Below are 22,449 nucleotides of genomic sequence, written 5' to 3' on the forward strand. Positions count from 1 at the left end.
CCATTTCAACTAAGTCAACCCTACTCATAGTGAAAGGCATGTTATATGATATAGTGACCATGCTTTGATCCTCACCTAGATTTGGTACCTTCAAGGACACGTCAATTGCAAGTCCCTTAGAGGTTGCACCCACCACTCCCTCTTATGCCTATTCTTGTGGCATACCTTTTGTACTTGTAGATACCAACACTTCTATAGGTGGATCCATCCTAACCCCCTTCAATTTCTATCAACATTGCTTAAGCACAGTCCTTACACTTGCCATTTGAATTATACCTTCTTTGAAACTTTCAAATATGCCTAAGGAGATGTGTGATCTTAAGCAAAACATATCTTCAATTTTGAGTTAACATACCTCATCAACTTTGTCTCCTTCTTCCCTCTTTAATCATTAATTATGAACCATTTACATTTGTGAAGAGACGCCTTTGCTTGGGAAATCTCATTAAATATGTTGTTCGAAGGTTTGTTGATTTGGATAATGTAGATGCATTTTGATTACAAGAGATGATGGGAGTTGGGGCCAAAATTATTAGGAATTTATCCAAGTTTATGAAATGCTAAGATTTTTTTTCTATTGATTATGTATGTAGTCTAGGTGTTTGACTACGTGGTAGAGAAAATACATCATGAAACTAAGCAGCGCTACGTTTCTTCACATGAGATTTAGAGCTAAGTTTTGGAAAAGTGTTGTAAGGTAGATCCTTCGATATTTTTTTTGAAAGGGTGGAGGAAATTGTATGGGTGGATGTAGAGCCCATCAACATGGCCCCCCGTTGGAGGAATTAGAGGATAGGCAAAGATTGTGTTGGAGAAAGATTAATCATTTTTTCCTTTTATAGAAGCTTAATGCCGGATTAAGGCATGCATTGATTATAGAGGGAATTCACATCATATGCCAGTTCTCTTTCAGATTTCTAAAGGGGGGCTTAAATCCTTCAAGTCCCTTTAAGTTCAATCATTGTTGATTAGAATATGAATATTTTTTAAACTTAGTAAAAAGGGATTAGAAGTATTGTGATGTCTCTTAGAGGGAATCCACTAGCATTGAATTTTCCTTCAACCTCAAATCCTCAAAAAAAGAAAAGAAGTGTAATAAGTTCATTTGAAAATAACATAAGAAAAAAGAAGATTTGATTTCACTAAAACACCAATTGTTTTAATGTATAAAATTGAAAATTTTAAATTGATTAACAATTTGTTTTTTTAGTAAAGAATATACCAAACTATTAATTATGTGATCAAATGATTCCATATCACTTATTTTAGAAATAAAAATTTACATAGTATAAGTTTGAAACTTATTTTATGAGGTTTGAGTCTGATTTTTTTAACTTTCAAAATGAAAGATGTTTGAAGTTTGTTATTTATAAAAATACTTTAAATTAAAAGTGATTAGAATATTTGAAACAAACAATTTATCTACTATGGGATAATTTGTCTTTGAATTTAAAATTTTACATGAAGTTTATATTATTCTTTAAAAACTAATATAGAATGACTTATAAATAAAAAGCAAAATTATTGTATAATGTAAAATAAATTATAAATACCAAATAAATATATTATATAATATAAAATAAAATTATATGTTTTGTTTTCTAATCTCATTACAAAAGAAAGAGAATAAATAAATAAAAGTAAAAAATAAATTATATTGGAAACAAAGAAAACATGAAAATGAAATACATTTTAGCATCTGCATAAAAGCTTATGGAGAAAGAACTGTCCTCAAAAGGCAGCCTTGAAAATGTAAAATTACAGTGGACTTGTTGCAAACGACATATCGTGAGGTTTGATAATAAAAATTTACGGTGAACCTGTTGCAAACAATATGAAATGAGATATAATGGAAAAGTTTTGTTGTAAAAATCTGAATATCCACACAAATGCAATGGTACTGCAACGCGATGTAAACACTCCACTACTACTTGTCATCTGATTAGACTGCACCACTCATCTAATGGTTCCATCCTCCAATATTGTTAATTGAAACGACCCAGCCGTGGATGAATGAGATTTTACATTAGGTTGTACTGCGAAATATAAAACATGTACTAGTGTTGGATTCGGCGTGCAGGAAATATCAGCGAAATAATGTACTTTAGGTTGTACGCTGAAATTATTAGGGATTTATCAAAGTTTAAGAGATGCTGATATTTTTTTTGGCTATTGATTATGTACGTGTTTGACTGTAGGGCAGACAAAATACATCATGAACCTTTGATTTTTTTTTGAAGGATGGGAGGAAATTGTATGGTGGCTGTAGTGTCCATCAAGATGGTCTTCTATGGGAGGAATTAGAAGATACTCTAGCATTGTGTTGCAGAAAGATTAACCATTTTCTCTATTTAGAAGCTTTGGTGTGGGACCTATATAGAATTAAGTCATACATTGATTACAGAGGGAATTCACTTTATATACTATTTATCTTTTAAATTTCTAAAGACTTGAATCATTAAGTCCTTTTAAGTTTAATCCTAGATAATTAGAATACTAGGGGTTTTTAAACCTAGTGAAAAGAAATTGGAGATATTTTGATGTTTCTTATTAATTTGCTTTCAATTTCACATCTAAAAAAAGTCTTAGATTTATTTGAAAATAACAGAAGAACAGAGAAGACTTATTTCACTAAAATACCAAATTATTTCAATGTATAAGAATGAAACTTATTTTCAAATGACCTTTTTTTTTTGCTAAAGACGATCCTTCTATTTCATTAATCCAAAAATAAATTACATATTTTACAACTATTCACTCAACAGAGTAGACTCAAAACAAGAGTGTTGTCCGCCAAATGTAAGAACTTTCAACCCAAAAACGAATAATCGACAGATCCTTATGGAAACCGGCCCTAAACATGCTGACTAAAACCAAGCCGAGCAATTGCCCGCATCAGCACTCACTCAACCTGCCTATTAAGTCGTGGTCTCCCAATCCACGTCTTAAACTGATGTCAGAGATGAAAATAACCCCAAGGAGGCGGACCGAACTTAACTCCCCGGCCCCACAAAAATGCACGACCAATCCTGATCGTTGATCTCTGCCACAAGATCCGACAGCTGGAATGAAAATCGCACCACCCAACATGTCAATTTTTAGCATGCGATCAAGGCGGTTTTCCAAACGGCCCCACTGCCACGTGTTGTTCACTGAATGGGATCGTTGCAAAAAAGGAAAAACAACTTCCTGCTCGTGAGGCTCACGATCACCCCAAAACCGCTTTGGGTAAGGTATTTCGATCGGAGGCAAAAGGTTTAGGTTATCGGGGACGCCACGGGCTCCCAGCTCCCGATCGCTTGCCAAAACAGCGCCGCCAGGGACATTGTGAGAAAAGGCTTCTGCCAACCTACCAGAAACCCCTAGAAATGAAACTCTCGCTCTACCACCGCTGATGACCTGATTGAGCGTGATTCCCCGAACATCAAACTGCTGAAGCTCATCACTTGCTATAAACCCAATTATGTGCTCTCCTATGCTCATATCGCTTCTGAGTTATTTGTTCTGCCCTCCATAGTCCTGCTCCAAAACACCAACCAATCTTCCTCTGCCTGGTCTTGGCATTTCGCATTTCGAGCTAAATGGGAGTTTTCATAATGTTATAAAATCCATGTAATTACAGGTTGACTGTTTGTTCTAAATGAAATTATTGAAAAAACCTCGTTATCCATGTAATTACAGGTTGACTGTTTGTTATAAATATAATTATTGAGTAAGTAATATAATTATTGAAAAACCCCGTTATCTTTAACTTGTCAATCAATTTTAATTATTAGTATTTTTTTTTTAATTCCTTGAGGCCTTTCCCAACGTCGTACCCCAGCTGATTCTCTTCACTGAGTTAATGATTAACTTAGAATTTGCTTCCACAATGACATTGTGTCAATTATCCTGAATCAGGAATTCTAAACAATGCTCCATAGCCAGAACTTCTGCCATATTGTTGGTGGCTCTCCCTAGGTGACCATAGAAAATGAACAGGATGTTCCCTCTTTCATCCCTTAAAACTCCGCCATGACCCATCGTACCCGGGTTTCCCTTTGAGGCACCGTCAACATTGTACTTCAAAAAACCCTTGGGGGGAGGGTGCCAAAAATCAAGCTCAAAGTCTCTAATGAGAATCTTCCTTTCCAGGCCCTGAGGAATGAGACCCTGTAACCCTAGCTGACAGAGGATCCTCCAATCTGGTGCCGAGGGAGGATTCTTAGGGAGATTTCAGACAATAGAACCCACTGTCTCTTGAAGCTGTTTTAAGATTTGATCTATAAGGTAAAGGGGTGGTTTTTTTACATCCTTGAAAATTATGTTATTCCTTTCTTTCCAAATGTTCCAGATGATGAAGCCCGACGTTAGAGCTCAAGCAATGCTAAGGACTTAATTATTCAAAAAATTACTTCTCCACTTGTTTAGGGTGTTGATGATGCTTCCTTTATCCCTACCCGACTATTGGAAAATGGAGGCGAAAGAATCCCACAACTTGGAGGAAAAGGCGCAGTTGTTGAGAAGGTGCTCCATTGTTTCCTCTTGAGCTTCACATAGCTGGCACCTGGAAGGCCCCAAAACACCTCTTTTCCTAATATTGTCCCATGTCAAAATCTTCCTATGCTGGACTAGCCACATGAAGAGTTTAATTTTCATCCAACCTTGATGCCTCCATAGTCTTTGCCATGCTTTGTTCGGAGCCTGGGAGGCCAAACCAAGGAGAATGAGTTTAGCTTCCTTAAGATTAAAGGTGCCCTCATTGTTGTTGCCCCATCTCAGCTGATCATTCCCTTCTGAAACTAGAATTTTCCTTCGATCTAACTCTTGCATTAGCATTTCAGCTTTGGCTTTTAAGGGGTTGTCATACCTGAAATCAAATTTCCTCCATGTTCTCCACTTTCCTACACTGTTGGTTTGATCCCAGAAATCCTTTACTTTGGTTAATCCTTTAGCATCTGTCTCTGCCTTAAGTTCCTTCAATTCCTCTTTTAAAAGAATGGGTTCTTGTTGCCATCTGTCCTCCCAGAACAGAGCTAAGTTTCCCTCTCTGATTTCCCAGAAGCCATTATCTTGGACTAGACCTCTATTGTTCTAGGCCTTGTTCCACATGTGTGATCCCTTAATGTTTCCATCCATTCTTATATGGTCATCACTTTTCCATGAGCTGGCATATTTTTCTTTCCAAATTATAGCCCATTGAGTCTTTGGTTCCTTTAGCCAGCACCACCATAATTTGGCTCCTAAAGCTTTGCTTAAAATTTCTGGATCATCCAATCCTAGACCTCCATGTTTTCTAGGTTTGCAGAGTTTTTCCCAAGCTACCAAGGCCCATTTTTTCTTTTCCTCCCCCTTGCCCCAAAGAAAGTCTCTCTGTATGGTTCTAAAAAGCTACAAGACTCCTTTAGGAGCCGGGAGAGCGGAGAGCATAAAAACTGGGATAGATTGCAGAACAACCTTTGTGAGCACCAACCTGCCAGCCAAGTTTAAGGACCTCATAGTCCATTTCCTTATTTTGTCTTGCAGTTTATTGATCATCGGCTCCCAGATGCTCTTGTGTAAAGGCTTAGCAGTAAGAGGGACCCCCAAATATTTTGAAGGGAGAGAATCTCTTTGAAAGCCCAGAATTTTAGCAATGTTCCTTTGAATGGAAATATTAATATTGAAGAAAATATCTTAGATTTGGATAGATTAACTTCCATACCTGAATCCCTGGCATATTCATTTAGGATTTGTTTGAATGCCTGAGCTTCTTTGACTGTGGGGATTCCCTGCAGCATGGTATCATCCACAAACTATTGATGTGTCCAAGCCTGTCCCCTATCAGAAAGTTGGAGACCTTTGATCTTACCGATTTATTTAGCATGTTTGATAGACCGACCCATCCCTTCCATCATGAGGATGAAGAGAAAGGGAGAGAGAGGATCCCCCTGTCTAAGGCCTCTAGAGGGAAGAAAAGTATCAGAAGGGGAGCCATTGACCAAAATTGAGAAGCTGAAGGAAGTGACCAGGGCCAAGACCCACCTCACCCAGTTGTGAACAAACCTAAAAGCTATGAGAATTTTCCTGATATAATTCCAGTTCAACTTATCATAGGCCTTAGCAATGTCCAATTGCATGATCATACCAGCCTTTCGGTTGATAGTCAGAGAGTGTACCACCTCATGTGCTTGAATAATATTGTTAAGAATTTGCCTTCCTTCCACATACCCAGATTGTTCCATAGAGACAAGGATAGGAAGGAGAAGTTTGAGTCTATTGGCCACCACTTTTGATATAATCTTGTAAACCACATTACATAAAGCTATCGGTCTGAACTTGTCAGGAGTTTGGGCTACCTCCTGTTTAGGGATCAGGGCAATGAAGGAAGTGTTCAGAGCTTTCAGAATAGTTCTATTTATCCTAGAATCTTCTACAACATTCAGAATATCTTGTTTAACAATATTCTAGCAAGCCTTGAAGAAGTCTACATTGAAACCATCTGGGCTAGGTGCTTTACCGTTTTGCATTTCTTTGAGCACTTCATTGACCTCATCTTCGGTTACTGGCTTGTTAAGGTTGTAATTGTCCTCACTGGGCACCAGCCTAGGTATATGTCTTGTGAAGTTTCTGATGGAATTCTCTTTGTCATATCATGTTTCCTTGGCTATGCCCCGAAAGTTCTTAACAAGTGCTTCTTCTATCTTTGCATGATAGTTGTGAAGAATACCTCTCTCGTCCTTGATTACTAAAATTTTGTTGTGAACTCTGTTCGCCATAGTGGATCTGTGGAAAAATCTAGTATTTCTTTCTCCTTCTTTGAGCCATTGAACCCTTGATTTTTGCCTCCAAAATATTTCCTCTTGTTTGCATAAATTCTCCCATTCTTGATTACATTTGGTGGCTTGATCATTTCTGGTTTCATCAAAGCCATCTGTGATAAGGGCTTGGTTGAGTTCCTGCATTTTACCCTCTACTGCTTTTTTAGCTACAAAAATATTGCCATGTTCCTTCTTGTTCCAATCCTTGAGCTGGAGCTTGATGTGTTTTAGTCTTTTCTGAAGAAGGAACATTCTGGATGGGAAAGCCAGATGTTTTCGAATTGAAAAGGTCTATTCAGGGGAGTACCAATACTCTGCACCTCCAAAGGGTAGAGTTCTTACCGATATTTCCTTATCATTGAGCATAAGGTCTTCTGATATTATAAATCTGTCTAATTTTGAAACCACCTTAAACTCTCCTCCTCTTTTGTTGTTCCAAGTAAATATGCCATTACTAGTTACCATATCCACTAACTTCATACTATCTGTAAAAGACTGAAACTTCAGAGAGTCTTTACTTAGAACTCTGGTTCCACCTTTTTTCTCCGAAAGCAATTTAATCATGTTGAAATCCCCTCTCAGTATCCATGGCATGCCTGAATGTCTATCTCTGAGTTCCTCCAGAGAATCGAGAAATTTGAGTTTACTCTCCAGTATTTGGGGGCCATACACATTAGTGACCAGGTAGGTTTCCTTATCTCCTACAGGATGTATGACCACAAAAAGATATTCTCTAGATGCCTCAACATCTAAAATGTCTATTTTATTTGGATTCCAAAGGGTGAGTATACCACCTGCTGTATTCTCTGCTTTGACTTCCAGAAACTCATAACCATTGAGCCATTTACTATGAATCTCTTTTAATTTTTGAATGGAACATTTGGTTTCCTGGATGAAGATCACATTCGGAGCTATTTGTTTCATTCTATTACTAATCAGTCTCTGTTTTCTTTTACTACCCAGACCTCTAATATTCCAAGAAGTAAACTTCATTATTAAAGATTGGTAAAGGAGTAGCTAGTTAGGTCTTTCATCTTACCTGAGTCTATCATTAGCTTTCCACATTCCATCAATAGTTCATTCTGCTTTTTCCTGCCTCTTTTTTTCCTAGGTTTCTGGGTGCTAATCCTGGTGTGGATTTCACCGTTTTTACCCCTTCGCTGCTCTGATTTTCCTTGTTTCTTTGCCTCTCCGACCCTTTGTTTTGGGTTTTCCATATATATAGTTGCTGGACTTTGTTGAACTCCTCTGGAGGTAAAGTGTCAATCCCTTCTTTGGTTCCTTGAATCAAAAAATCCTCCAGAGCTATATTCTCTTTCTCAAGAATCACCTGAAGTTCTTGATCTTTTGTTTCCATCTCACTTTGGGTCATCTCATGATCCATTTATGTTTTAGCATCACTCACCAACGTTTCCGTCTGCAGATTTTTATCTGGTGTTTGTTCCTTGTCCTCTTCTTTCCCTTCCTCCATTAAACCTTCTCCCTTCATCTAGTCTACTGTAGTTATCTCTTCTTCCTCTTCCAAGACTTGGAACCTATTTTGACTAGCTTGTTGCCCTTCATATTTTTGTGTCTTTGACCCCCTCTTGCTTCCTTTTCCTTTGTTTGCCACTATGAAAGCTTTCAGAGTCTTTCATTGCAATAGTTTTACTCTTATTCTCTATTTTAGTGAGAGGGCAATCCCTGAATAGGTGCCCATGCTCATGGCATTTGCAACATCTAAATGGAATATGTTCGTAATCTACAGTTTGAATCCATTCTTCATAAAAAACTTCCAAGATTACCTTATCTGGTAGAGCTCCAGAGAGATCCATCTCCACACATATTCTGGCAAAGGAAGTATACTTTCCCCTCCTAGTGGCTTCAGAAGCTTTGAAAAACTGACCTAACTTATTTCCTATGGCTGTTAAGGACTTTGTTTGCCAATAATCAAGCGGAAGAGAATAGAGCCTTACCCAAACCGGAACCGAAGTAAAGGTTTCACATTCTGGGACAAAATTCATGATCCAAGGTCTCATATAGAGACCTGCTGCAACATAGAAGTAGGGCCCACCTTCAAAAACTCTATCCTTATCTTCGATGTTAGCAAATACCACAGTAAAAAAAACCTTTGATCCTAGGTGTAGATCAATGCTTCCTTTTGGTTTCTAGTGATATCTTATCCACATTTGTAAGGCTTTTTCAGTGGGCCATAAACCCATGAATTTGCAAATGATTGCATAAGTTTGCATATGGTCCCTATTCGCCTACAGAGTAGGCTCATTTAAAACAACTCTGGGAGTCACAACAGCTTTTGGCTTACATGGGCCCATGTGTGCTTTGTTTTTTGTTCCCTGTTCCTTGTCTTCTTCCTCATTTTCTTTAGTAATATTATTCTCTTTTGACTTCTGTCCATCTTGTTCCTCTTCACTGTTCCTATTCCTTCCCTTTGAAGGTCCTCTATCATATTCCATATATTTTTTCCCCCTGCTGGTCACAGCCTGTTTGAAGGAGGGAGTGGAGCTCCCTCCTTTGCACTCCTCCATGGAGAACTGCCCTTGCAACAGCTCGGAAACCCTAGATGTTTCGTCCTTCGTCGCTCCGTCCACCGCTCCCTCAGGTTCCTATCGTTATCTCTAGTTTTGTTTTTCTCATTCGAAATTAAGACATTTCATTATGTAAATGAAATATTATTTTCAAATGACTTAATCATTTAATATTTAATTTAATATATTATAAAACTAATACTAAAAACATAAAACTAATATTTTAAATATAAATTTGTAAATTGATTAATAATGTTTTATTTGAAAAATATAAAATAGAGAATATGCCCAACTATTTGATTACATGATTCATATCATTTGTTTTAAAAATAAAATCTTATATTTTACATAATGAAAATTTAATATTTTTAAAATGAAAGGTGATTAAAATTTGTTATTTTTAAAAAATGGTTAAGTTAAAATTTTAAAGTGATTAGAATTTTTCAAGGAAGCCATTTATATATGATTTTATATAATAATAAAAAAATTAGAAGTTTTGAAATTGATTTAGTTCTTTAGAAAATAATATAGAATAAAATGTAGGTATTTCTCTAGAGAGGATATATAATTAAAGGCAAAAAAGAATATTTAAAAAATAAATTATATTAAAAATAAAAATCTTTTTTTTAGTTATAGTGAGTTTAATGGTTAAGAGTGTGTGTTTCTTTTAAAGAGATTATAGTTTCAAAACCAAAGGGGTAGAGTATGTATACCTTTTTAGAATTAGAATTTAAATGACCACACGGAAGTGGATCTCTTATCCCACCAAAAAAAAAAATCTCACACACCAATTTGGTGTCTAGCTTGACCATGAACTTAAAATTAGATAATCATAATAATAAAAATAATATATGAATATTAATAAATAAAAAACAATAAAAACATGAAAATGATATACATTTTAGTATCTCCATTAAAGCTCATGCTCATGGGAAAGAACAGTTGTCAAAGGGCAACTTTGAAAATGAAAAATTACAGTGAACTTGTTGCAAACAAGATACAATGAGGTTTGATAATAAAAAGATTTACAGTGAAGTTGTTGCAAACAATATGAAATGAAATAAAGTGGAAAAGTTTTGCTGTAAAAATCTGAAGATCCACACAAATGCAATGGTACTGCAACGTGATGTAATTACTCCACTACTACTTGTCGTCTTATTAGACTGCACCACTCATCTAATGGTTCCTTCCTCAAGACATTTTCGTGTGCTTAGATTGCACCATTAATGTAAAGATTAGAGAAGTTCTTTCATTGAAGATCTCCAGTCCACCAATTGAGTTCAAAAGGCCAATGAATTACCGCCGCGTTGATATGTATAGAATGCAGGGATGGCCTACCCTCTAAAAGATTGAAACATGATTGACATGCCCTAAATGAATCTTCATATGATCAGATCTTCAATCTAGTGGTAAGAATTATTATTCAACTAGCTGACATCTTTAGGCGCAAATAATTATTTTGTTGTTAGGATGTTGCAAATTATAATTTTAAATTAGCAGTTGCATGTCAACAACATAATAATTCATACTTCAGGATGGAAATAATCATTCCACATGGATATTGGTGGCCATTGAGTGGGATGTTGTCATCTTCCAGCCAGGATGGATTCAGGGTATAATAAAAGGTAGTGGCAAAGAAGTTTTTATAGCATTGGGTCCATGTTGCACGAACCATTAGTGTCTATAGTGTGCACTTGCTTTACATCTCACCTAGTTGGACCAAAAGCTGCAACCATCCAGTGCTATGCCAAACATAATTGTTGGACGTTGGACTTCCACGAAGGGATCTTTTTACTTGAAATCAGGGGAGGGAAGGCCAATAGTTGTGTGGCCTTCTTATATGGATCAAAAATGACATCTCAAGTGTTAATTCCGTTGTACCACTTATGTCACTCACTTGCCTCCACATGTCTTTTTCGTGGAGTGGACCTCACTTTTGTTTTTTTGGCACTGTTTAGGATTCCTTCGATTACTCAACCTTGTTTCACTCCCTATTCATTTATGTTCACGGCTGAAACCTTCTCGTTATGCTCCACGAGTGGTTGTGTGTGAGGTCTTCATTTATGGTGAGGTGAACCTTTGTTATCGCTTGTTATGACATCTTGTTTGCTTGGTGCATTGTGTTGTTTGATGCTGCAGTGTGTTTAGCCGCAGAGGTGGGGGTGTGGGCATAGTAAAGGGTTTCGTTGTTCGACTGCTACGGTGTATTGTTCGACCACAAAGGTAAAGTGTGTGCGCAGTAAAGGGTTTTGGCTCTTGGGTGGCATTGCATTGCTACAGGGTTGTATGTCGTCGATGCTGGTTCAGAATTGGAGGGACCTTTGTTCGATTTCTCTCGCTTGCACGACCTTGTTTGACCTGACAATGGACACCATGGTCGGCTTGCTGTAGAAGGTATTTAGAGCTTGGCATTGTCGTTCCATGGTAGGATTCTTAATCTTGCCAGCCATACTAGCAACTGTGTTTGTCAACACCTCTATTTGCTCAGTATTGATTGTGGCTTCAATTCGTGGCTTTTGTGGCTAAATTGGCGGCTTTTGTGGCTTAGGTTGAAAGATAAAATTGGGGTTTATACACTGGTTGGCTTTTTTGGATTTTTGTTTGCCTTGTGTGAACATTTGCAGTATTTGTGGCTTCAATTCATGGCTCATGTGGCTTAATTGGTGGATTATGTGGCTTAAGTTGAAAAAAAAAATGGGGTTTTTGCACTAGTTGGGTTTTTTGGTGGCTTGTTTGCCTCCTATGGATGTATGGAGTATCTGTGGCTTAATTGGTGGCTTCAGTGGTTTAGCTTGAAAAAAAAGTTTGGGGTTTATGAACTAGTTGGGTTTTTCGGTAGCTTGTTTGCCTTCTGTGAATGTATGGAGTATTGGTAACTTCAATTTGTGGCTTTTATGGCTTAGTTTGAAAAAAAAATTGGGTTTTTGTTTTTCCATTGGTTGGGTTTTTCGGTGGCTTGTTTACCTTCTATGAATGTACAAAGTATCTGTGGCTTATGTGGCTTAGGTTGAAAAAAAAATTGGGGTTTATGAACTAGTTGGATTTTTCAGTGGCTTGTTTGCCTTCTGTGAATGTATAGAGTATATGTGGCTTCTATGGCTTTGGTTGAAAAAAAATGGGGTTTTTGCACTAGATGGGTTTTTTGGTGGCTTGTTTTCCTTCTGTGAATGTATGGAGTATACGAGGCTTCAATCCGTGGCTTCTATGGTTTATGCTTAAAAAAAAGTTTGGGGTTTATGCACTGGTTGGGTTTTTTGGTGGCTTGTTTTCCTTCTGTGAATGTATGGAGTACCCGTGGCTTAATTTGTGGCTTTTGTGGCTTAGGTTGAATTTTTTTTGGGGGGTTTTGCACTGGTTGGGCTTTCTGGTGGATTGTTTGCCTTCTGTGAATGTATGGAGTATCTGTGACTTCAATTCGTGGCTTCTGTGGCTTAGGTTGAATTTTTTTGGGGGTTTTTTCACTGGTTGGGATTTTCAGTGGTTTGTTTGCCTTCTGTGAATGTATGGAGTATCTGTGGCTTCAATTCATGGCTTTTGTGGCTTAATTGGTGGCTTCTATGGCTTAAGTTGAAAAAAAGGGGGTTTATGTACTGGTTGGGTTTTTCGATGGCTTGTTTGCCTTCTGTGAATTCATTGAGTATCTGTGGCTTTAATTCATGGCTTCTAGTGGATTCTGTGGCTTAGGTTGAAAAAAACAATTGGGGTTTTAGTACCATAATAATTATTTTGTATAACAGTATCTGCATAATCCACTGAGTTGCTCGAGCGAGTCTCTGCATAAAAAATTATTTGTATAGCAATCTCTTGATATTCAAATAAATTATTATGACTGAAGTCTCTTGAGATTTGTTTGTATAACTGATTATTATTACAAGCAAATTATTATGCAAATAATTATTATTACAAACAATTTGCAAATTATTATAATTGTTTATTGCAACTGATTATTATAACTGAAGTCTCATGAGATTTGTTTGTATAACTGATGGGGCTTAATTGTTATGAATTCACATTACTATAATGGCCACCTTCATCTCTCTTTAGAGTTGCAACGAAAACCTTGAGTATTTCTTATTGGAGACAATTTCTTTCTTATTACTGTCGCTGTGTACAGAATCCTGAGCCTTGGCACTCTCAGCATGAATTTTTTGTATGCATCATATGGACCGTCTCTTTCTTAAGGGTTTAATTGCTATGAATTCACATTTCCCTCATGACTACCTTCATCTCTCTTTAGAGTTGCAATGAAAACCTTGACTATTTATTATTGGAGACAATTTCATTATGATTACTACTGTTGTGTACAGAATCCTGAGCCTTGACACTCTCAACATGGATTTTTTGTATGCATCATATAATTATGAAAGAGAGACTTATATTGTAGTGGATGAATGAAATTTTACTTTAGTTTGTCTCGTGATTTAGTTACAAATTGATCCAAAACATGTACTAGTGTTGGGTTCAACATGCACGAAATATTAATATGTGCACATGCTATACATATCAACGACTTAGATAAATGTTGAAATAATGTAATTTAGGTTGTACTGCTAATTGGTTCCATTTAGCACCAAAAATCATTTTCACATGCTTGACAGGGGATGTGATACAAGTGTGTACTATGGGCATAAAGGCACAATGATCAAGAACCATGAAAACTGGGTCTACTAGACTGCAACTTATCAAAATCTACATACCGTAAAGGAATTTTGTTAAGTAAATCACAACTAATTATTTATTTAAACCCTCCTTGCATGTGGGAACCCATCCTATTGAAAAGTCCTTGCATGTAGGAACCCATCCTTTTGAAAAGGTTAGGTATGTTATAGGTGGTATCAAATCTAAACTTCAAGCTAGTAAAGATGAAAATTTGATACCCACTATCCTTAAACAAATATTAATGGAAAAAATATGTCATAATCCACATGCTCCATATATGGTTCATAAGTTTCATGGTAAATTAGGATATCATCAAAGAATACCAACACATACTTTTCTAGAAAAGGTCAACAAATATTCTTCATAGGGCTCCAAAAGGTGCATGAGACATTGGAAAGCCCAAAGGGCATCACTAAAAAATCATGATGACCTTCATGGATGCGAAAATTTGTTTCAGGAATATATGCCTTCTTCATCCTTATTTAATGATAGCTTGAGTGATGGTCCAATTTAGTAATGAATTTAACATTGTCAATCTCATCTAGGAGATCACCAATAACTAGGAGGGGAACTTTGCTTTTTATGATTAGCTTATTGAGGGAATGGAAATAATACCCTGACCATAGATGATTATTATGGTCTAGTACTTAGATGAGTGCCCCTTTATTCTAACAATTCCTTAGCAAATGTTTCAATGTTTTAATTTCATTCTTCTAGTAAATAGAGTTCCAATAAGGGCACACATTCGGTGGTAGACTACATGGAATCAATGGGATACTACGGTCATGCTCACATTGTGAAGGGGGCTAACCCCTAAGCATCTCAAATACCTATTGATGTTTTGTTTTGACCAATTGAAAATTAGGGTGCATCTCTTGTAGAGGAATATCCATCACTTAAATGGCATCTAATTGGATGATATCACCAAAATGGATTTTCTTTAGGAGATTCTATATACAATGAGAACCAATAATTTCAAGGGAACCTAACTTGAGCCAAGTGAGAGTATGTTATAACCATCCTTAATAAGGCTAATGGATAATTCCCTAAAATATATGGTGATAGAACCTAAAGTTCATAGCCATTCTACATCGAGCATTGCATCCCACCCTCTCATTGTTATAAAGAACATGTCATATTTGAGTTGATGCTTCTCCAGTTGTAGTTCAACATTCTCAAACATACTTGTGCATTTCATAGTACTATCATTTGTTAACATAATTTGGAAGTTGTGCATTGTTTGGAAATAATAAAGGGTTCATTCTACCACTTGACAAAGAATGCAGTTGTGGACGTTATCATAGTCAGTTAACATAACCACTTTGTCATATTTGATGTATTCAATCAACTTCAAGGTTTAGGGGAAAACTATTGGATAACACATTGAGGAAAATTAGGGGTTCCACTTGAGATGTGAGTTATACCAATTCCAATGTTGGGTTGTGTTATATTCTTTCCACGGTAAGAGGGGGGGTGGAGCACCCCCTTCCTTGGGCGCGATGGTTTTCGGTCTATGGTATTTTGTACATCCGGTCAAGGGAACTACGATGACATTCTAATCCAGGGTTAATGGATTGGGGTTTATGGATGCTTCGGGATGTATATATGTATATATACGTATATATATGTATCTATATCTATATATATATATAGATATATATAGATATATATATATATATATAGATACATATATATACGTATATATACATATATATACATATATACATCCCGAAGCATCCATAAACCCCAATCCATTAACCCTGGATTAGAATGTAATCGTAGTTCCCTTGACCGGATGTACAAAATACCATAGACCGAAAACCATCGCGCCCAACGAAGGGGGTGCTCCACCCCCCCTCTTACCGTGGAAAGAATATAACACAACCCAACATTGGAATTGGTATAACTCACATCTCAAGTGGAACCCCTAATTTTCCTCAATGCATTATCCAATAGTTTTCCCCTAAACCTTGAAGTTGATTGAATACATCAAATATGACAAAGTGGTTATGTTAACTGACTATGATAACGTCCACAACTGCATTCTTTGTCAAGTGGTAGAATGAACCCTTTATTATTTCCAAACAATGCACAACTTCCAAATTATGTTAACCAATGATAGTACTATGAATTGCACAAGTATGTTTGAGAATGTTGAACTACAACTGGAGAAGCATCAACTCAAATATGACATGTTCTTTATAACAATGAGAGGGTGGGATGCAATGCTCGATGTAGAATGGCTATGAACTTTAGGTTCTATCACCATATATTTTAGGGAATTATCCATTAGCCTTATTAAGGATGGTTATAACATACTCTCACTTGGCTCAAGTTAGGTTCCCTTGAAATTATTGGTTCTCATTGTGTATAGAATCTCCTAAAGAAAATCCATTTTGGTGATATCATCCAATTAGATGCCATTTAAGTGATGGATATTCCTCTACAAGAGATGCACCCTAATTTCCAATTGGTCAAAACAAAACATCAATAGGCATTTGAGATGCTTAGGGGTTAGCCCCCTTCACAATGTGAGCATGACCGTAGTATCCCATTGATTCCAAGTAGTCTACCACCGAATGTGTGCCCTTATTGGAACTCTATTTACTAGAAGAATGAAATTAAAACATTGAAACATTTGATAAGGAATTGTTAGAATAAAGGGGCACTCATCTAAGTACTATATATATATATATATATCTATATATATATATATATATATATATATATAGATATAGATATATATATATATATATATATATCTATATATATATATATAGATATATATATATATATATATATATCTATATATATATATATATATATATATATATATATATATATATATATATATATTGTAACATTGAAAGGAACATAATGAAAAAATCAATCTGGTAGTCCCGGTTTTGAGATCCCGGGGAAAATCTCTGTGTATATTTGTTTTATGCGTTATGATCTTGCCTTCGTTTATTTTCTGTTTTTAGAATTCGTATGCAGCTGATTTATGTACGGGGTTAAAACCTACATCCAACTCGGATGTGGCTTCATGATACCTTTCCTTAGAGTGGTTAGGTTGGGACACATATATTTCTAGTAAGTGTTTTCCCTTAGATTTATGCCTTTGACAATACCTTTTTTCACAAGTATAACATATTTGAGGCATTAACGTTGTACCATTCCCATTAGGGACTACTTGTGGACTTTCAAGGGCTGAGAAGGAAGAGAGACAATTGTAAAAGGCATAGGGGAGTAAGGGTAGTACATAAATGATTTATTTTTCACCTATTTGTTAATAACAATTGTTGTGGCTCAAAAAACCACCCCCTTGGGTCCACTAGAAGGGAACATCATCTCTGAAGTCAAAAAGTCAAAAGTGGTTTGTGAAATGCTCCAAAAATCATGAATTGGTGTCTTCAATGCTCTTGTGCAGTTGTAGCCAAGCAACACTAGGCCTTACAATGCTCTGTGTACACTAGCTTCAAGCAACAAAGAGCCAACAATGCCCAAGTAGCACTGTGTTGGAGAAAGAGAGTGCAATTTTTCATGGATAAGGTTGGATTAGGTCAAAATTGATCAGTTTGAGAAGGTAAGGATCAAAGGACAAGACATGGTCAAGAAAGTGTCTGCATTCGATGTGATAAATCCCTAACAAAACCCATAAAAGAAAGCTCTCCATAGATCCCAAAGGGGGAAAATCAACATATGTCGAAGTGTTATTAGAGTATTTACATATAGTTTCTATATGTGATAAGATCGCAGAATAGGTTCAATAGATAGTGAGTGTTGGTGAAGAGGAGACTATAGGCAAGGACCTCAAGAGAGCACAATGATGCACAACATATTATTATTATTATTATTATCCATTGAAAAAATCATAGCTTTCTATTAAAGATATAAAAAGTTACATATATTAAATGCTATGTAGCACATTCTCCAACTATGGAGAGGAAACATGCTTCAGGCTCAGAAAAGAGTAGGCCTGCCATCAAAATTATATTAATCCATATAAAAAATACATATCAGAGTCAAAATTAACATTAATTCATCCTACAAATGCTCAAAATAAATATATATGTTTGTCTACTATTGAGGATCCTGAAACTCAAAATATACAATATAAAGATAGTGATATTTCTACTTATAATATAATATCCAAAGTGGCACGTGTCCAAAATTGTAGTGTGCTGTAAATTAATCTGTAATAAAAGAAGGATGTTGGTATTCATGTGTCCTTTTGTCCACATGTTCTAGAACCTGTCAGGAGCCCAGATGATATCGAGAGACGTCCTCAAACAAGATATCCACTTTAATGTTTCTTTCCTTGTAAACGTGACAACAGGATACATGGTCAAATAATTGTTTTTACTGTAAAATTTCCTCAAGAATAGGAAGTAGTGTGAGATTGTGACATCTGTGTGTGGCATTGAACCAGTTAATGACATTTAGTGAATCCCCAAATATTTGCAAAGATAGGCAGTGATGTTCGTGTAACCAACATAAAAGTAGTTTTAAAGAGAAAAGTTCAGCATAATTGTTGGAGCCCTCACACAAGACAATTTTTGACTTAAGGAAATGTTGTTCTTTAGGTGGAGAATGAGACCACCACCACATGAACCATATTAATTGGATGGCCCATCAAAATAAGACCAAGGAATTTGTTTGTTAATTAGTTCCTCAATGATAGTTCTTTGTATTTAGTGATGTTTCTTGGAAGGTAAAAGGACGTAACTAGCCCCTACTTCAGTATAGATGAGATTAGGTGCAAAGGATAAATCCCTAAAAGTGGATTTGTTCCTATCCAACCACACCCTGCCAGCAAATAAGAGGTAGGATGTTTCTCCAAGCAACATCATTAGAAGCATCCCACCAAGATGTCCAAATCTCCAAAAGAATATTTCCCCTCGAATCTAGAGCACATCCAAGATGCTGCTTGGATTTTGCCCATATGCTCAACATGATGAAGGAACATTGCAAAAAGAAATGAGTAAGCAATTCTTCTACATATTTTCATAATATACACCAATCTGGGTTTTCTTTATGTCACTTTTGTATATTATCCCAAGTAGGGATTTTATTTCTAAAGATGCACCATAAAAACAATCTAGTTTTTGTAGTGGAAGCTAACTTCAAAATTTTCTTCCACCGCCATTCTTGTTTATCTCCTACTCTATTAGCGATCTGAAAGCTATATCCAGCTTTTGGAGAGTAGTTTCTAGAGGGAGAGTAGATATAGAAGAGAGATTCCTCTATGTCCATAATCATGACATGTGATTGTCTTAAGGAATTAATGTAATTTGTCCATAAAGATGCAAAATCACCTTCAACGTTTAGTTGGGTCACAGAATTACATCCATGAGATAAAATTGATGTCCTATTTTCATCCACAATCTGGTTAATGAAGGTGAGCCCTTGCTTGTCAAGGACTTGTATTAGATATATGGGAAGTGTAAAATGTACATTTCATCTGACCCATGGATCTAAACCAAGTATGACCCTTTCTCCATTTCTAACGTTCCATGTGATACCATTGCCAACCACCCCAAAAGAGGATGTGACTGCTTTCCATATGATGGATGCGCTAGAGGCTCATTTATTAGGCAACGGAATCCAATCATCCAGAGTGAGGGGAAATATATACTTCGTAAGAACTACAACATTCCAAAGGCTATCCATTGAAAGAATTCACCACCCAACCTTACGAGCTAAAATTTTCACGAATAGGTTAAGTCCCTTTAGCCCCCAACCACCCCAGGATTTTGGAAGTGCAATATTATCCCATTGAACCCAATATAGAACCACATCTTCTATGGATATTGCTGAGAGAAAACAAAAACAAATTTTTGGAATGGATCCAATGGTCCCTTTTGGTACCCATGTATGTGCTATCTAGTAAACCAAAATGGCCTCGAGTAGGGACTTGATGAGGATTAAGCTACATGCACGAGACAACCACTTGAAACTCTAGTGTTTAAGTCTCTTTTCAATTTTAGCCAATAGCCACATCTAGATTGCATTATTATATTAAGTTGGCTTTATATAGAATCCAAGGTATTTTAGGCTATCCTGAAAAGTTTTAATAGTAAAAGGAAATATTGCTATATCTCTCTTGACTTCACCCCTTGACATACCAAAATAGGAAAGAGTAGACTTCTAGACATTAATGAGAAAATAGGTTACCTTCTAAAATAAACCAAGGGCCTCTTTAATAACATCTAGATAATGTTCAAACCCATTACAAAAGATTAAAATCTCATCCACAAATAAAAAATACGTGATAAATAAGTTGTTTTCCACCTCGATCCCCTTGATATCTCCCCTCCTCTTTGCAACCAGAAAAAGCCTTCTTATTCCTTTAGTAACTAAAAGGAAGAGGAGGGGGGATAGGGGAAAACCATGTCTCAAGCCTCTTTCAACATGAAAAAAAGGAGAGGTTGCTCCATTTATCAATATAACAAAGGAGGTAGAAGTCACGTAGCTCATGACCCAATTGATAAAAGGAACTTCAAACACAAGATGAGTGAGGATCATACGAATGTAGACCTAGTTGACCCTATCATATGATTTTAAAAGGTCTATTTTAGCCAAAATACCTTTAAGCTTCCACAATTTGATGCTATGAAGACCCTCTTGAACCACTCCAATCGCTTCATGAATCTAGCAACCCTCCAAGAGACTAAATTTCTCTTTGGAAGCATTCTTGGAAAGAATAGGCTTGATCTGAATGGCAATGATTTTTTCTATGATTTTGTAGATACAATTGCATAACAGTATAGGCCTATATTCATCAAAGGACCGAGGATCATCATTTTTGGGTATTAGAGTGATGAAGGTCATGCTGAAAGGGTGATAGAATGTTCTGCTCAATCATGTGTCCTTAACCACCTGAAGCAAGTGGTTCCCAATCAGATAAAAAAAACCTAAATAAAATTCTACAATTCATCCATTCAGACCCACGCTCTTATCCTTTTGCATTCCCTTTAAAATCACCTCCAGTTCCGAGATGATATTGGTTCCATCAGGTTTTGATTATCATCCTCATGGGAAAACGTGGGAAAAACTATGACATGCACACCACTTCAGCAACAATGGCCTCCTCCAGTGCCTTGAAAATATTTTTAAAGTTTCCCAAGAGAAACAATCTCATCAAAAGTAGTGGCTTTACTTCCGTTCGACCTAAGCATCTCCCATATTATGCATGTCAATGTTTGGCCCTTATCATAATTTTGGAAGAACTTGGTGTTCTCATCACCATAGTTAATCCACACCACTTGACTTTTTACCCTCCACTGTTACAACATATTATTGGTATAATACAAATTCAAGATATTTTCCCCTGTTTTCTCATGTTCTTTGTTTATATTTGCATGTTGATTATGGATAATTTTTATATGTGTATGTGCTAATAGTTATTGTGGCGTACAGATTCTTGGCCCTTTTCTTTTTTTTGAAGGCATTCAAGAGTAGGGATGGGAGTGTAGATATCTGAAGGATTTTCCTCAAGTTCGCTACATCAATTGGAGTTGTTTGTTGTGATATAAAGGTATAAAAACTCACCTTTCTCTGTGATTTACAATCTAAATGTGCATGCAATGGGATTTTATTGAGTTGTATTGTGATTTGATTGCAACATCCTTCGTCTAGGTAGGCCTTTGGTAGGCCTATTGGGTTTAAAGCAGCGTGCTAGTGTAAGATTTTTTTTTCCCTTAAACAGAATTAGCGACTCCATTAGGGAGATCCCAGTGGATGCATTTTTATAGTACCATGGCATTAAAGGCCCTTCTATTACTTAGTTAACTCTGCAGTAGAGTGTTAAGCTATTCTTGCTCAGTTTTCTCTACACTAAAGCATTGAAACCTTTTTTTTTGGGTTTCTGCAAGGTTTAACTTGGAATTTCTTCAGTTTTTTGGCACATGTTTTCTCCCACATGGTGTTTATTATCGAATCCATATTTTTTTGTGCATTTTTATTATGTAAATTAATCTGAGTTTCATAGGGTTTTGAACTCTCTCTTCAGTTTGACTCTCACCAGAGAAATTGGTGGTGAGATACCTCTTTTTCATTATTGTCTTATCATCCCTCTTCTATTCACTTGCTTATGAGTGTGTTACTATGATCACTTGTTGGATTTTTCCTATTCATGCATATTTTCTTGTATACTATGGTTTTGGTTTTGAGTGTGTCTTTTTTATTATTTTCCTTTGGTTTCTTTTGTTGTTCATCATAGTCGTGATTCTGATTTGATTCTTGTGTCTGAGATTTTAATGAGTTTGTGAGGATTTTTTTCATTATTTCATTTGAAAAGAAAAGATTCCTACCCTTCTATACATAGGTTTCATTGAAGATCAATATTTGCATGAGAATTTCTTTGCATTTTTTTCTTTGAAGGACAAGTCTAAAGAACCACATATGATTCATCCATATGACCTTGACATAATAAACAACCAATTAAATTAATGCCTAATTAAACTTTATTTGAGATTTTTACT

General features: G+C 36.2%; 1 pseudogene; it reads left to right on the forward strand.

The window, feature by feature from the left end:
• The first annotated feature begins 3,640 nt into the window (after window positions 1-3,640).
• The window catches only part of LOC149254058 (ABC transporter G family member 29-like), a 44,482-nt pseudogene continuing 25,673 nt past the window's right edge, over window positions 3,641-22,449 (forward strand).

This window comes from Pinus tabuliformis, chromosome 7 (assembly GCF_031772625.1).
Source record: "Pinus tabuliformis cultivar Carrire ecotype Pingquan chromosome 7, CPIR1, whole genome shotgun sequence".
Classification (NCBI taxonomy): Eukaryota; Viridiplantae; Streptophyta; class Pinopsida; order Pinales; family Pinaceae; genus Pinus; species Pinus tabuliformis.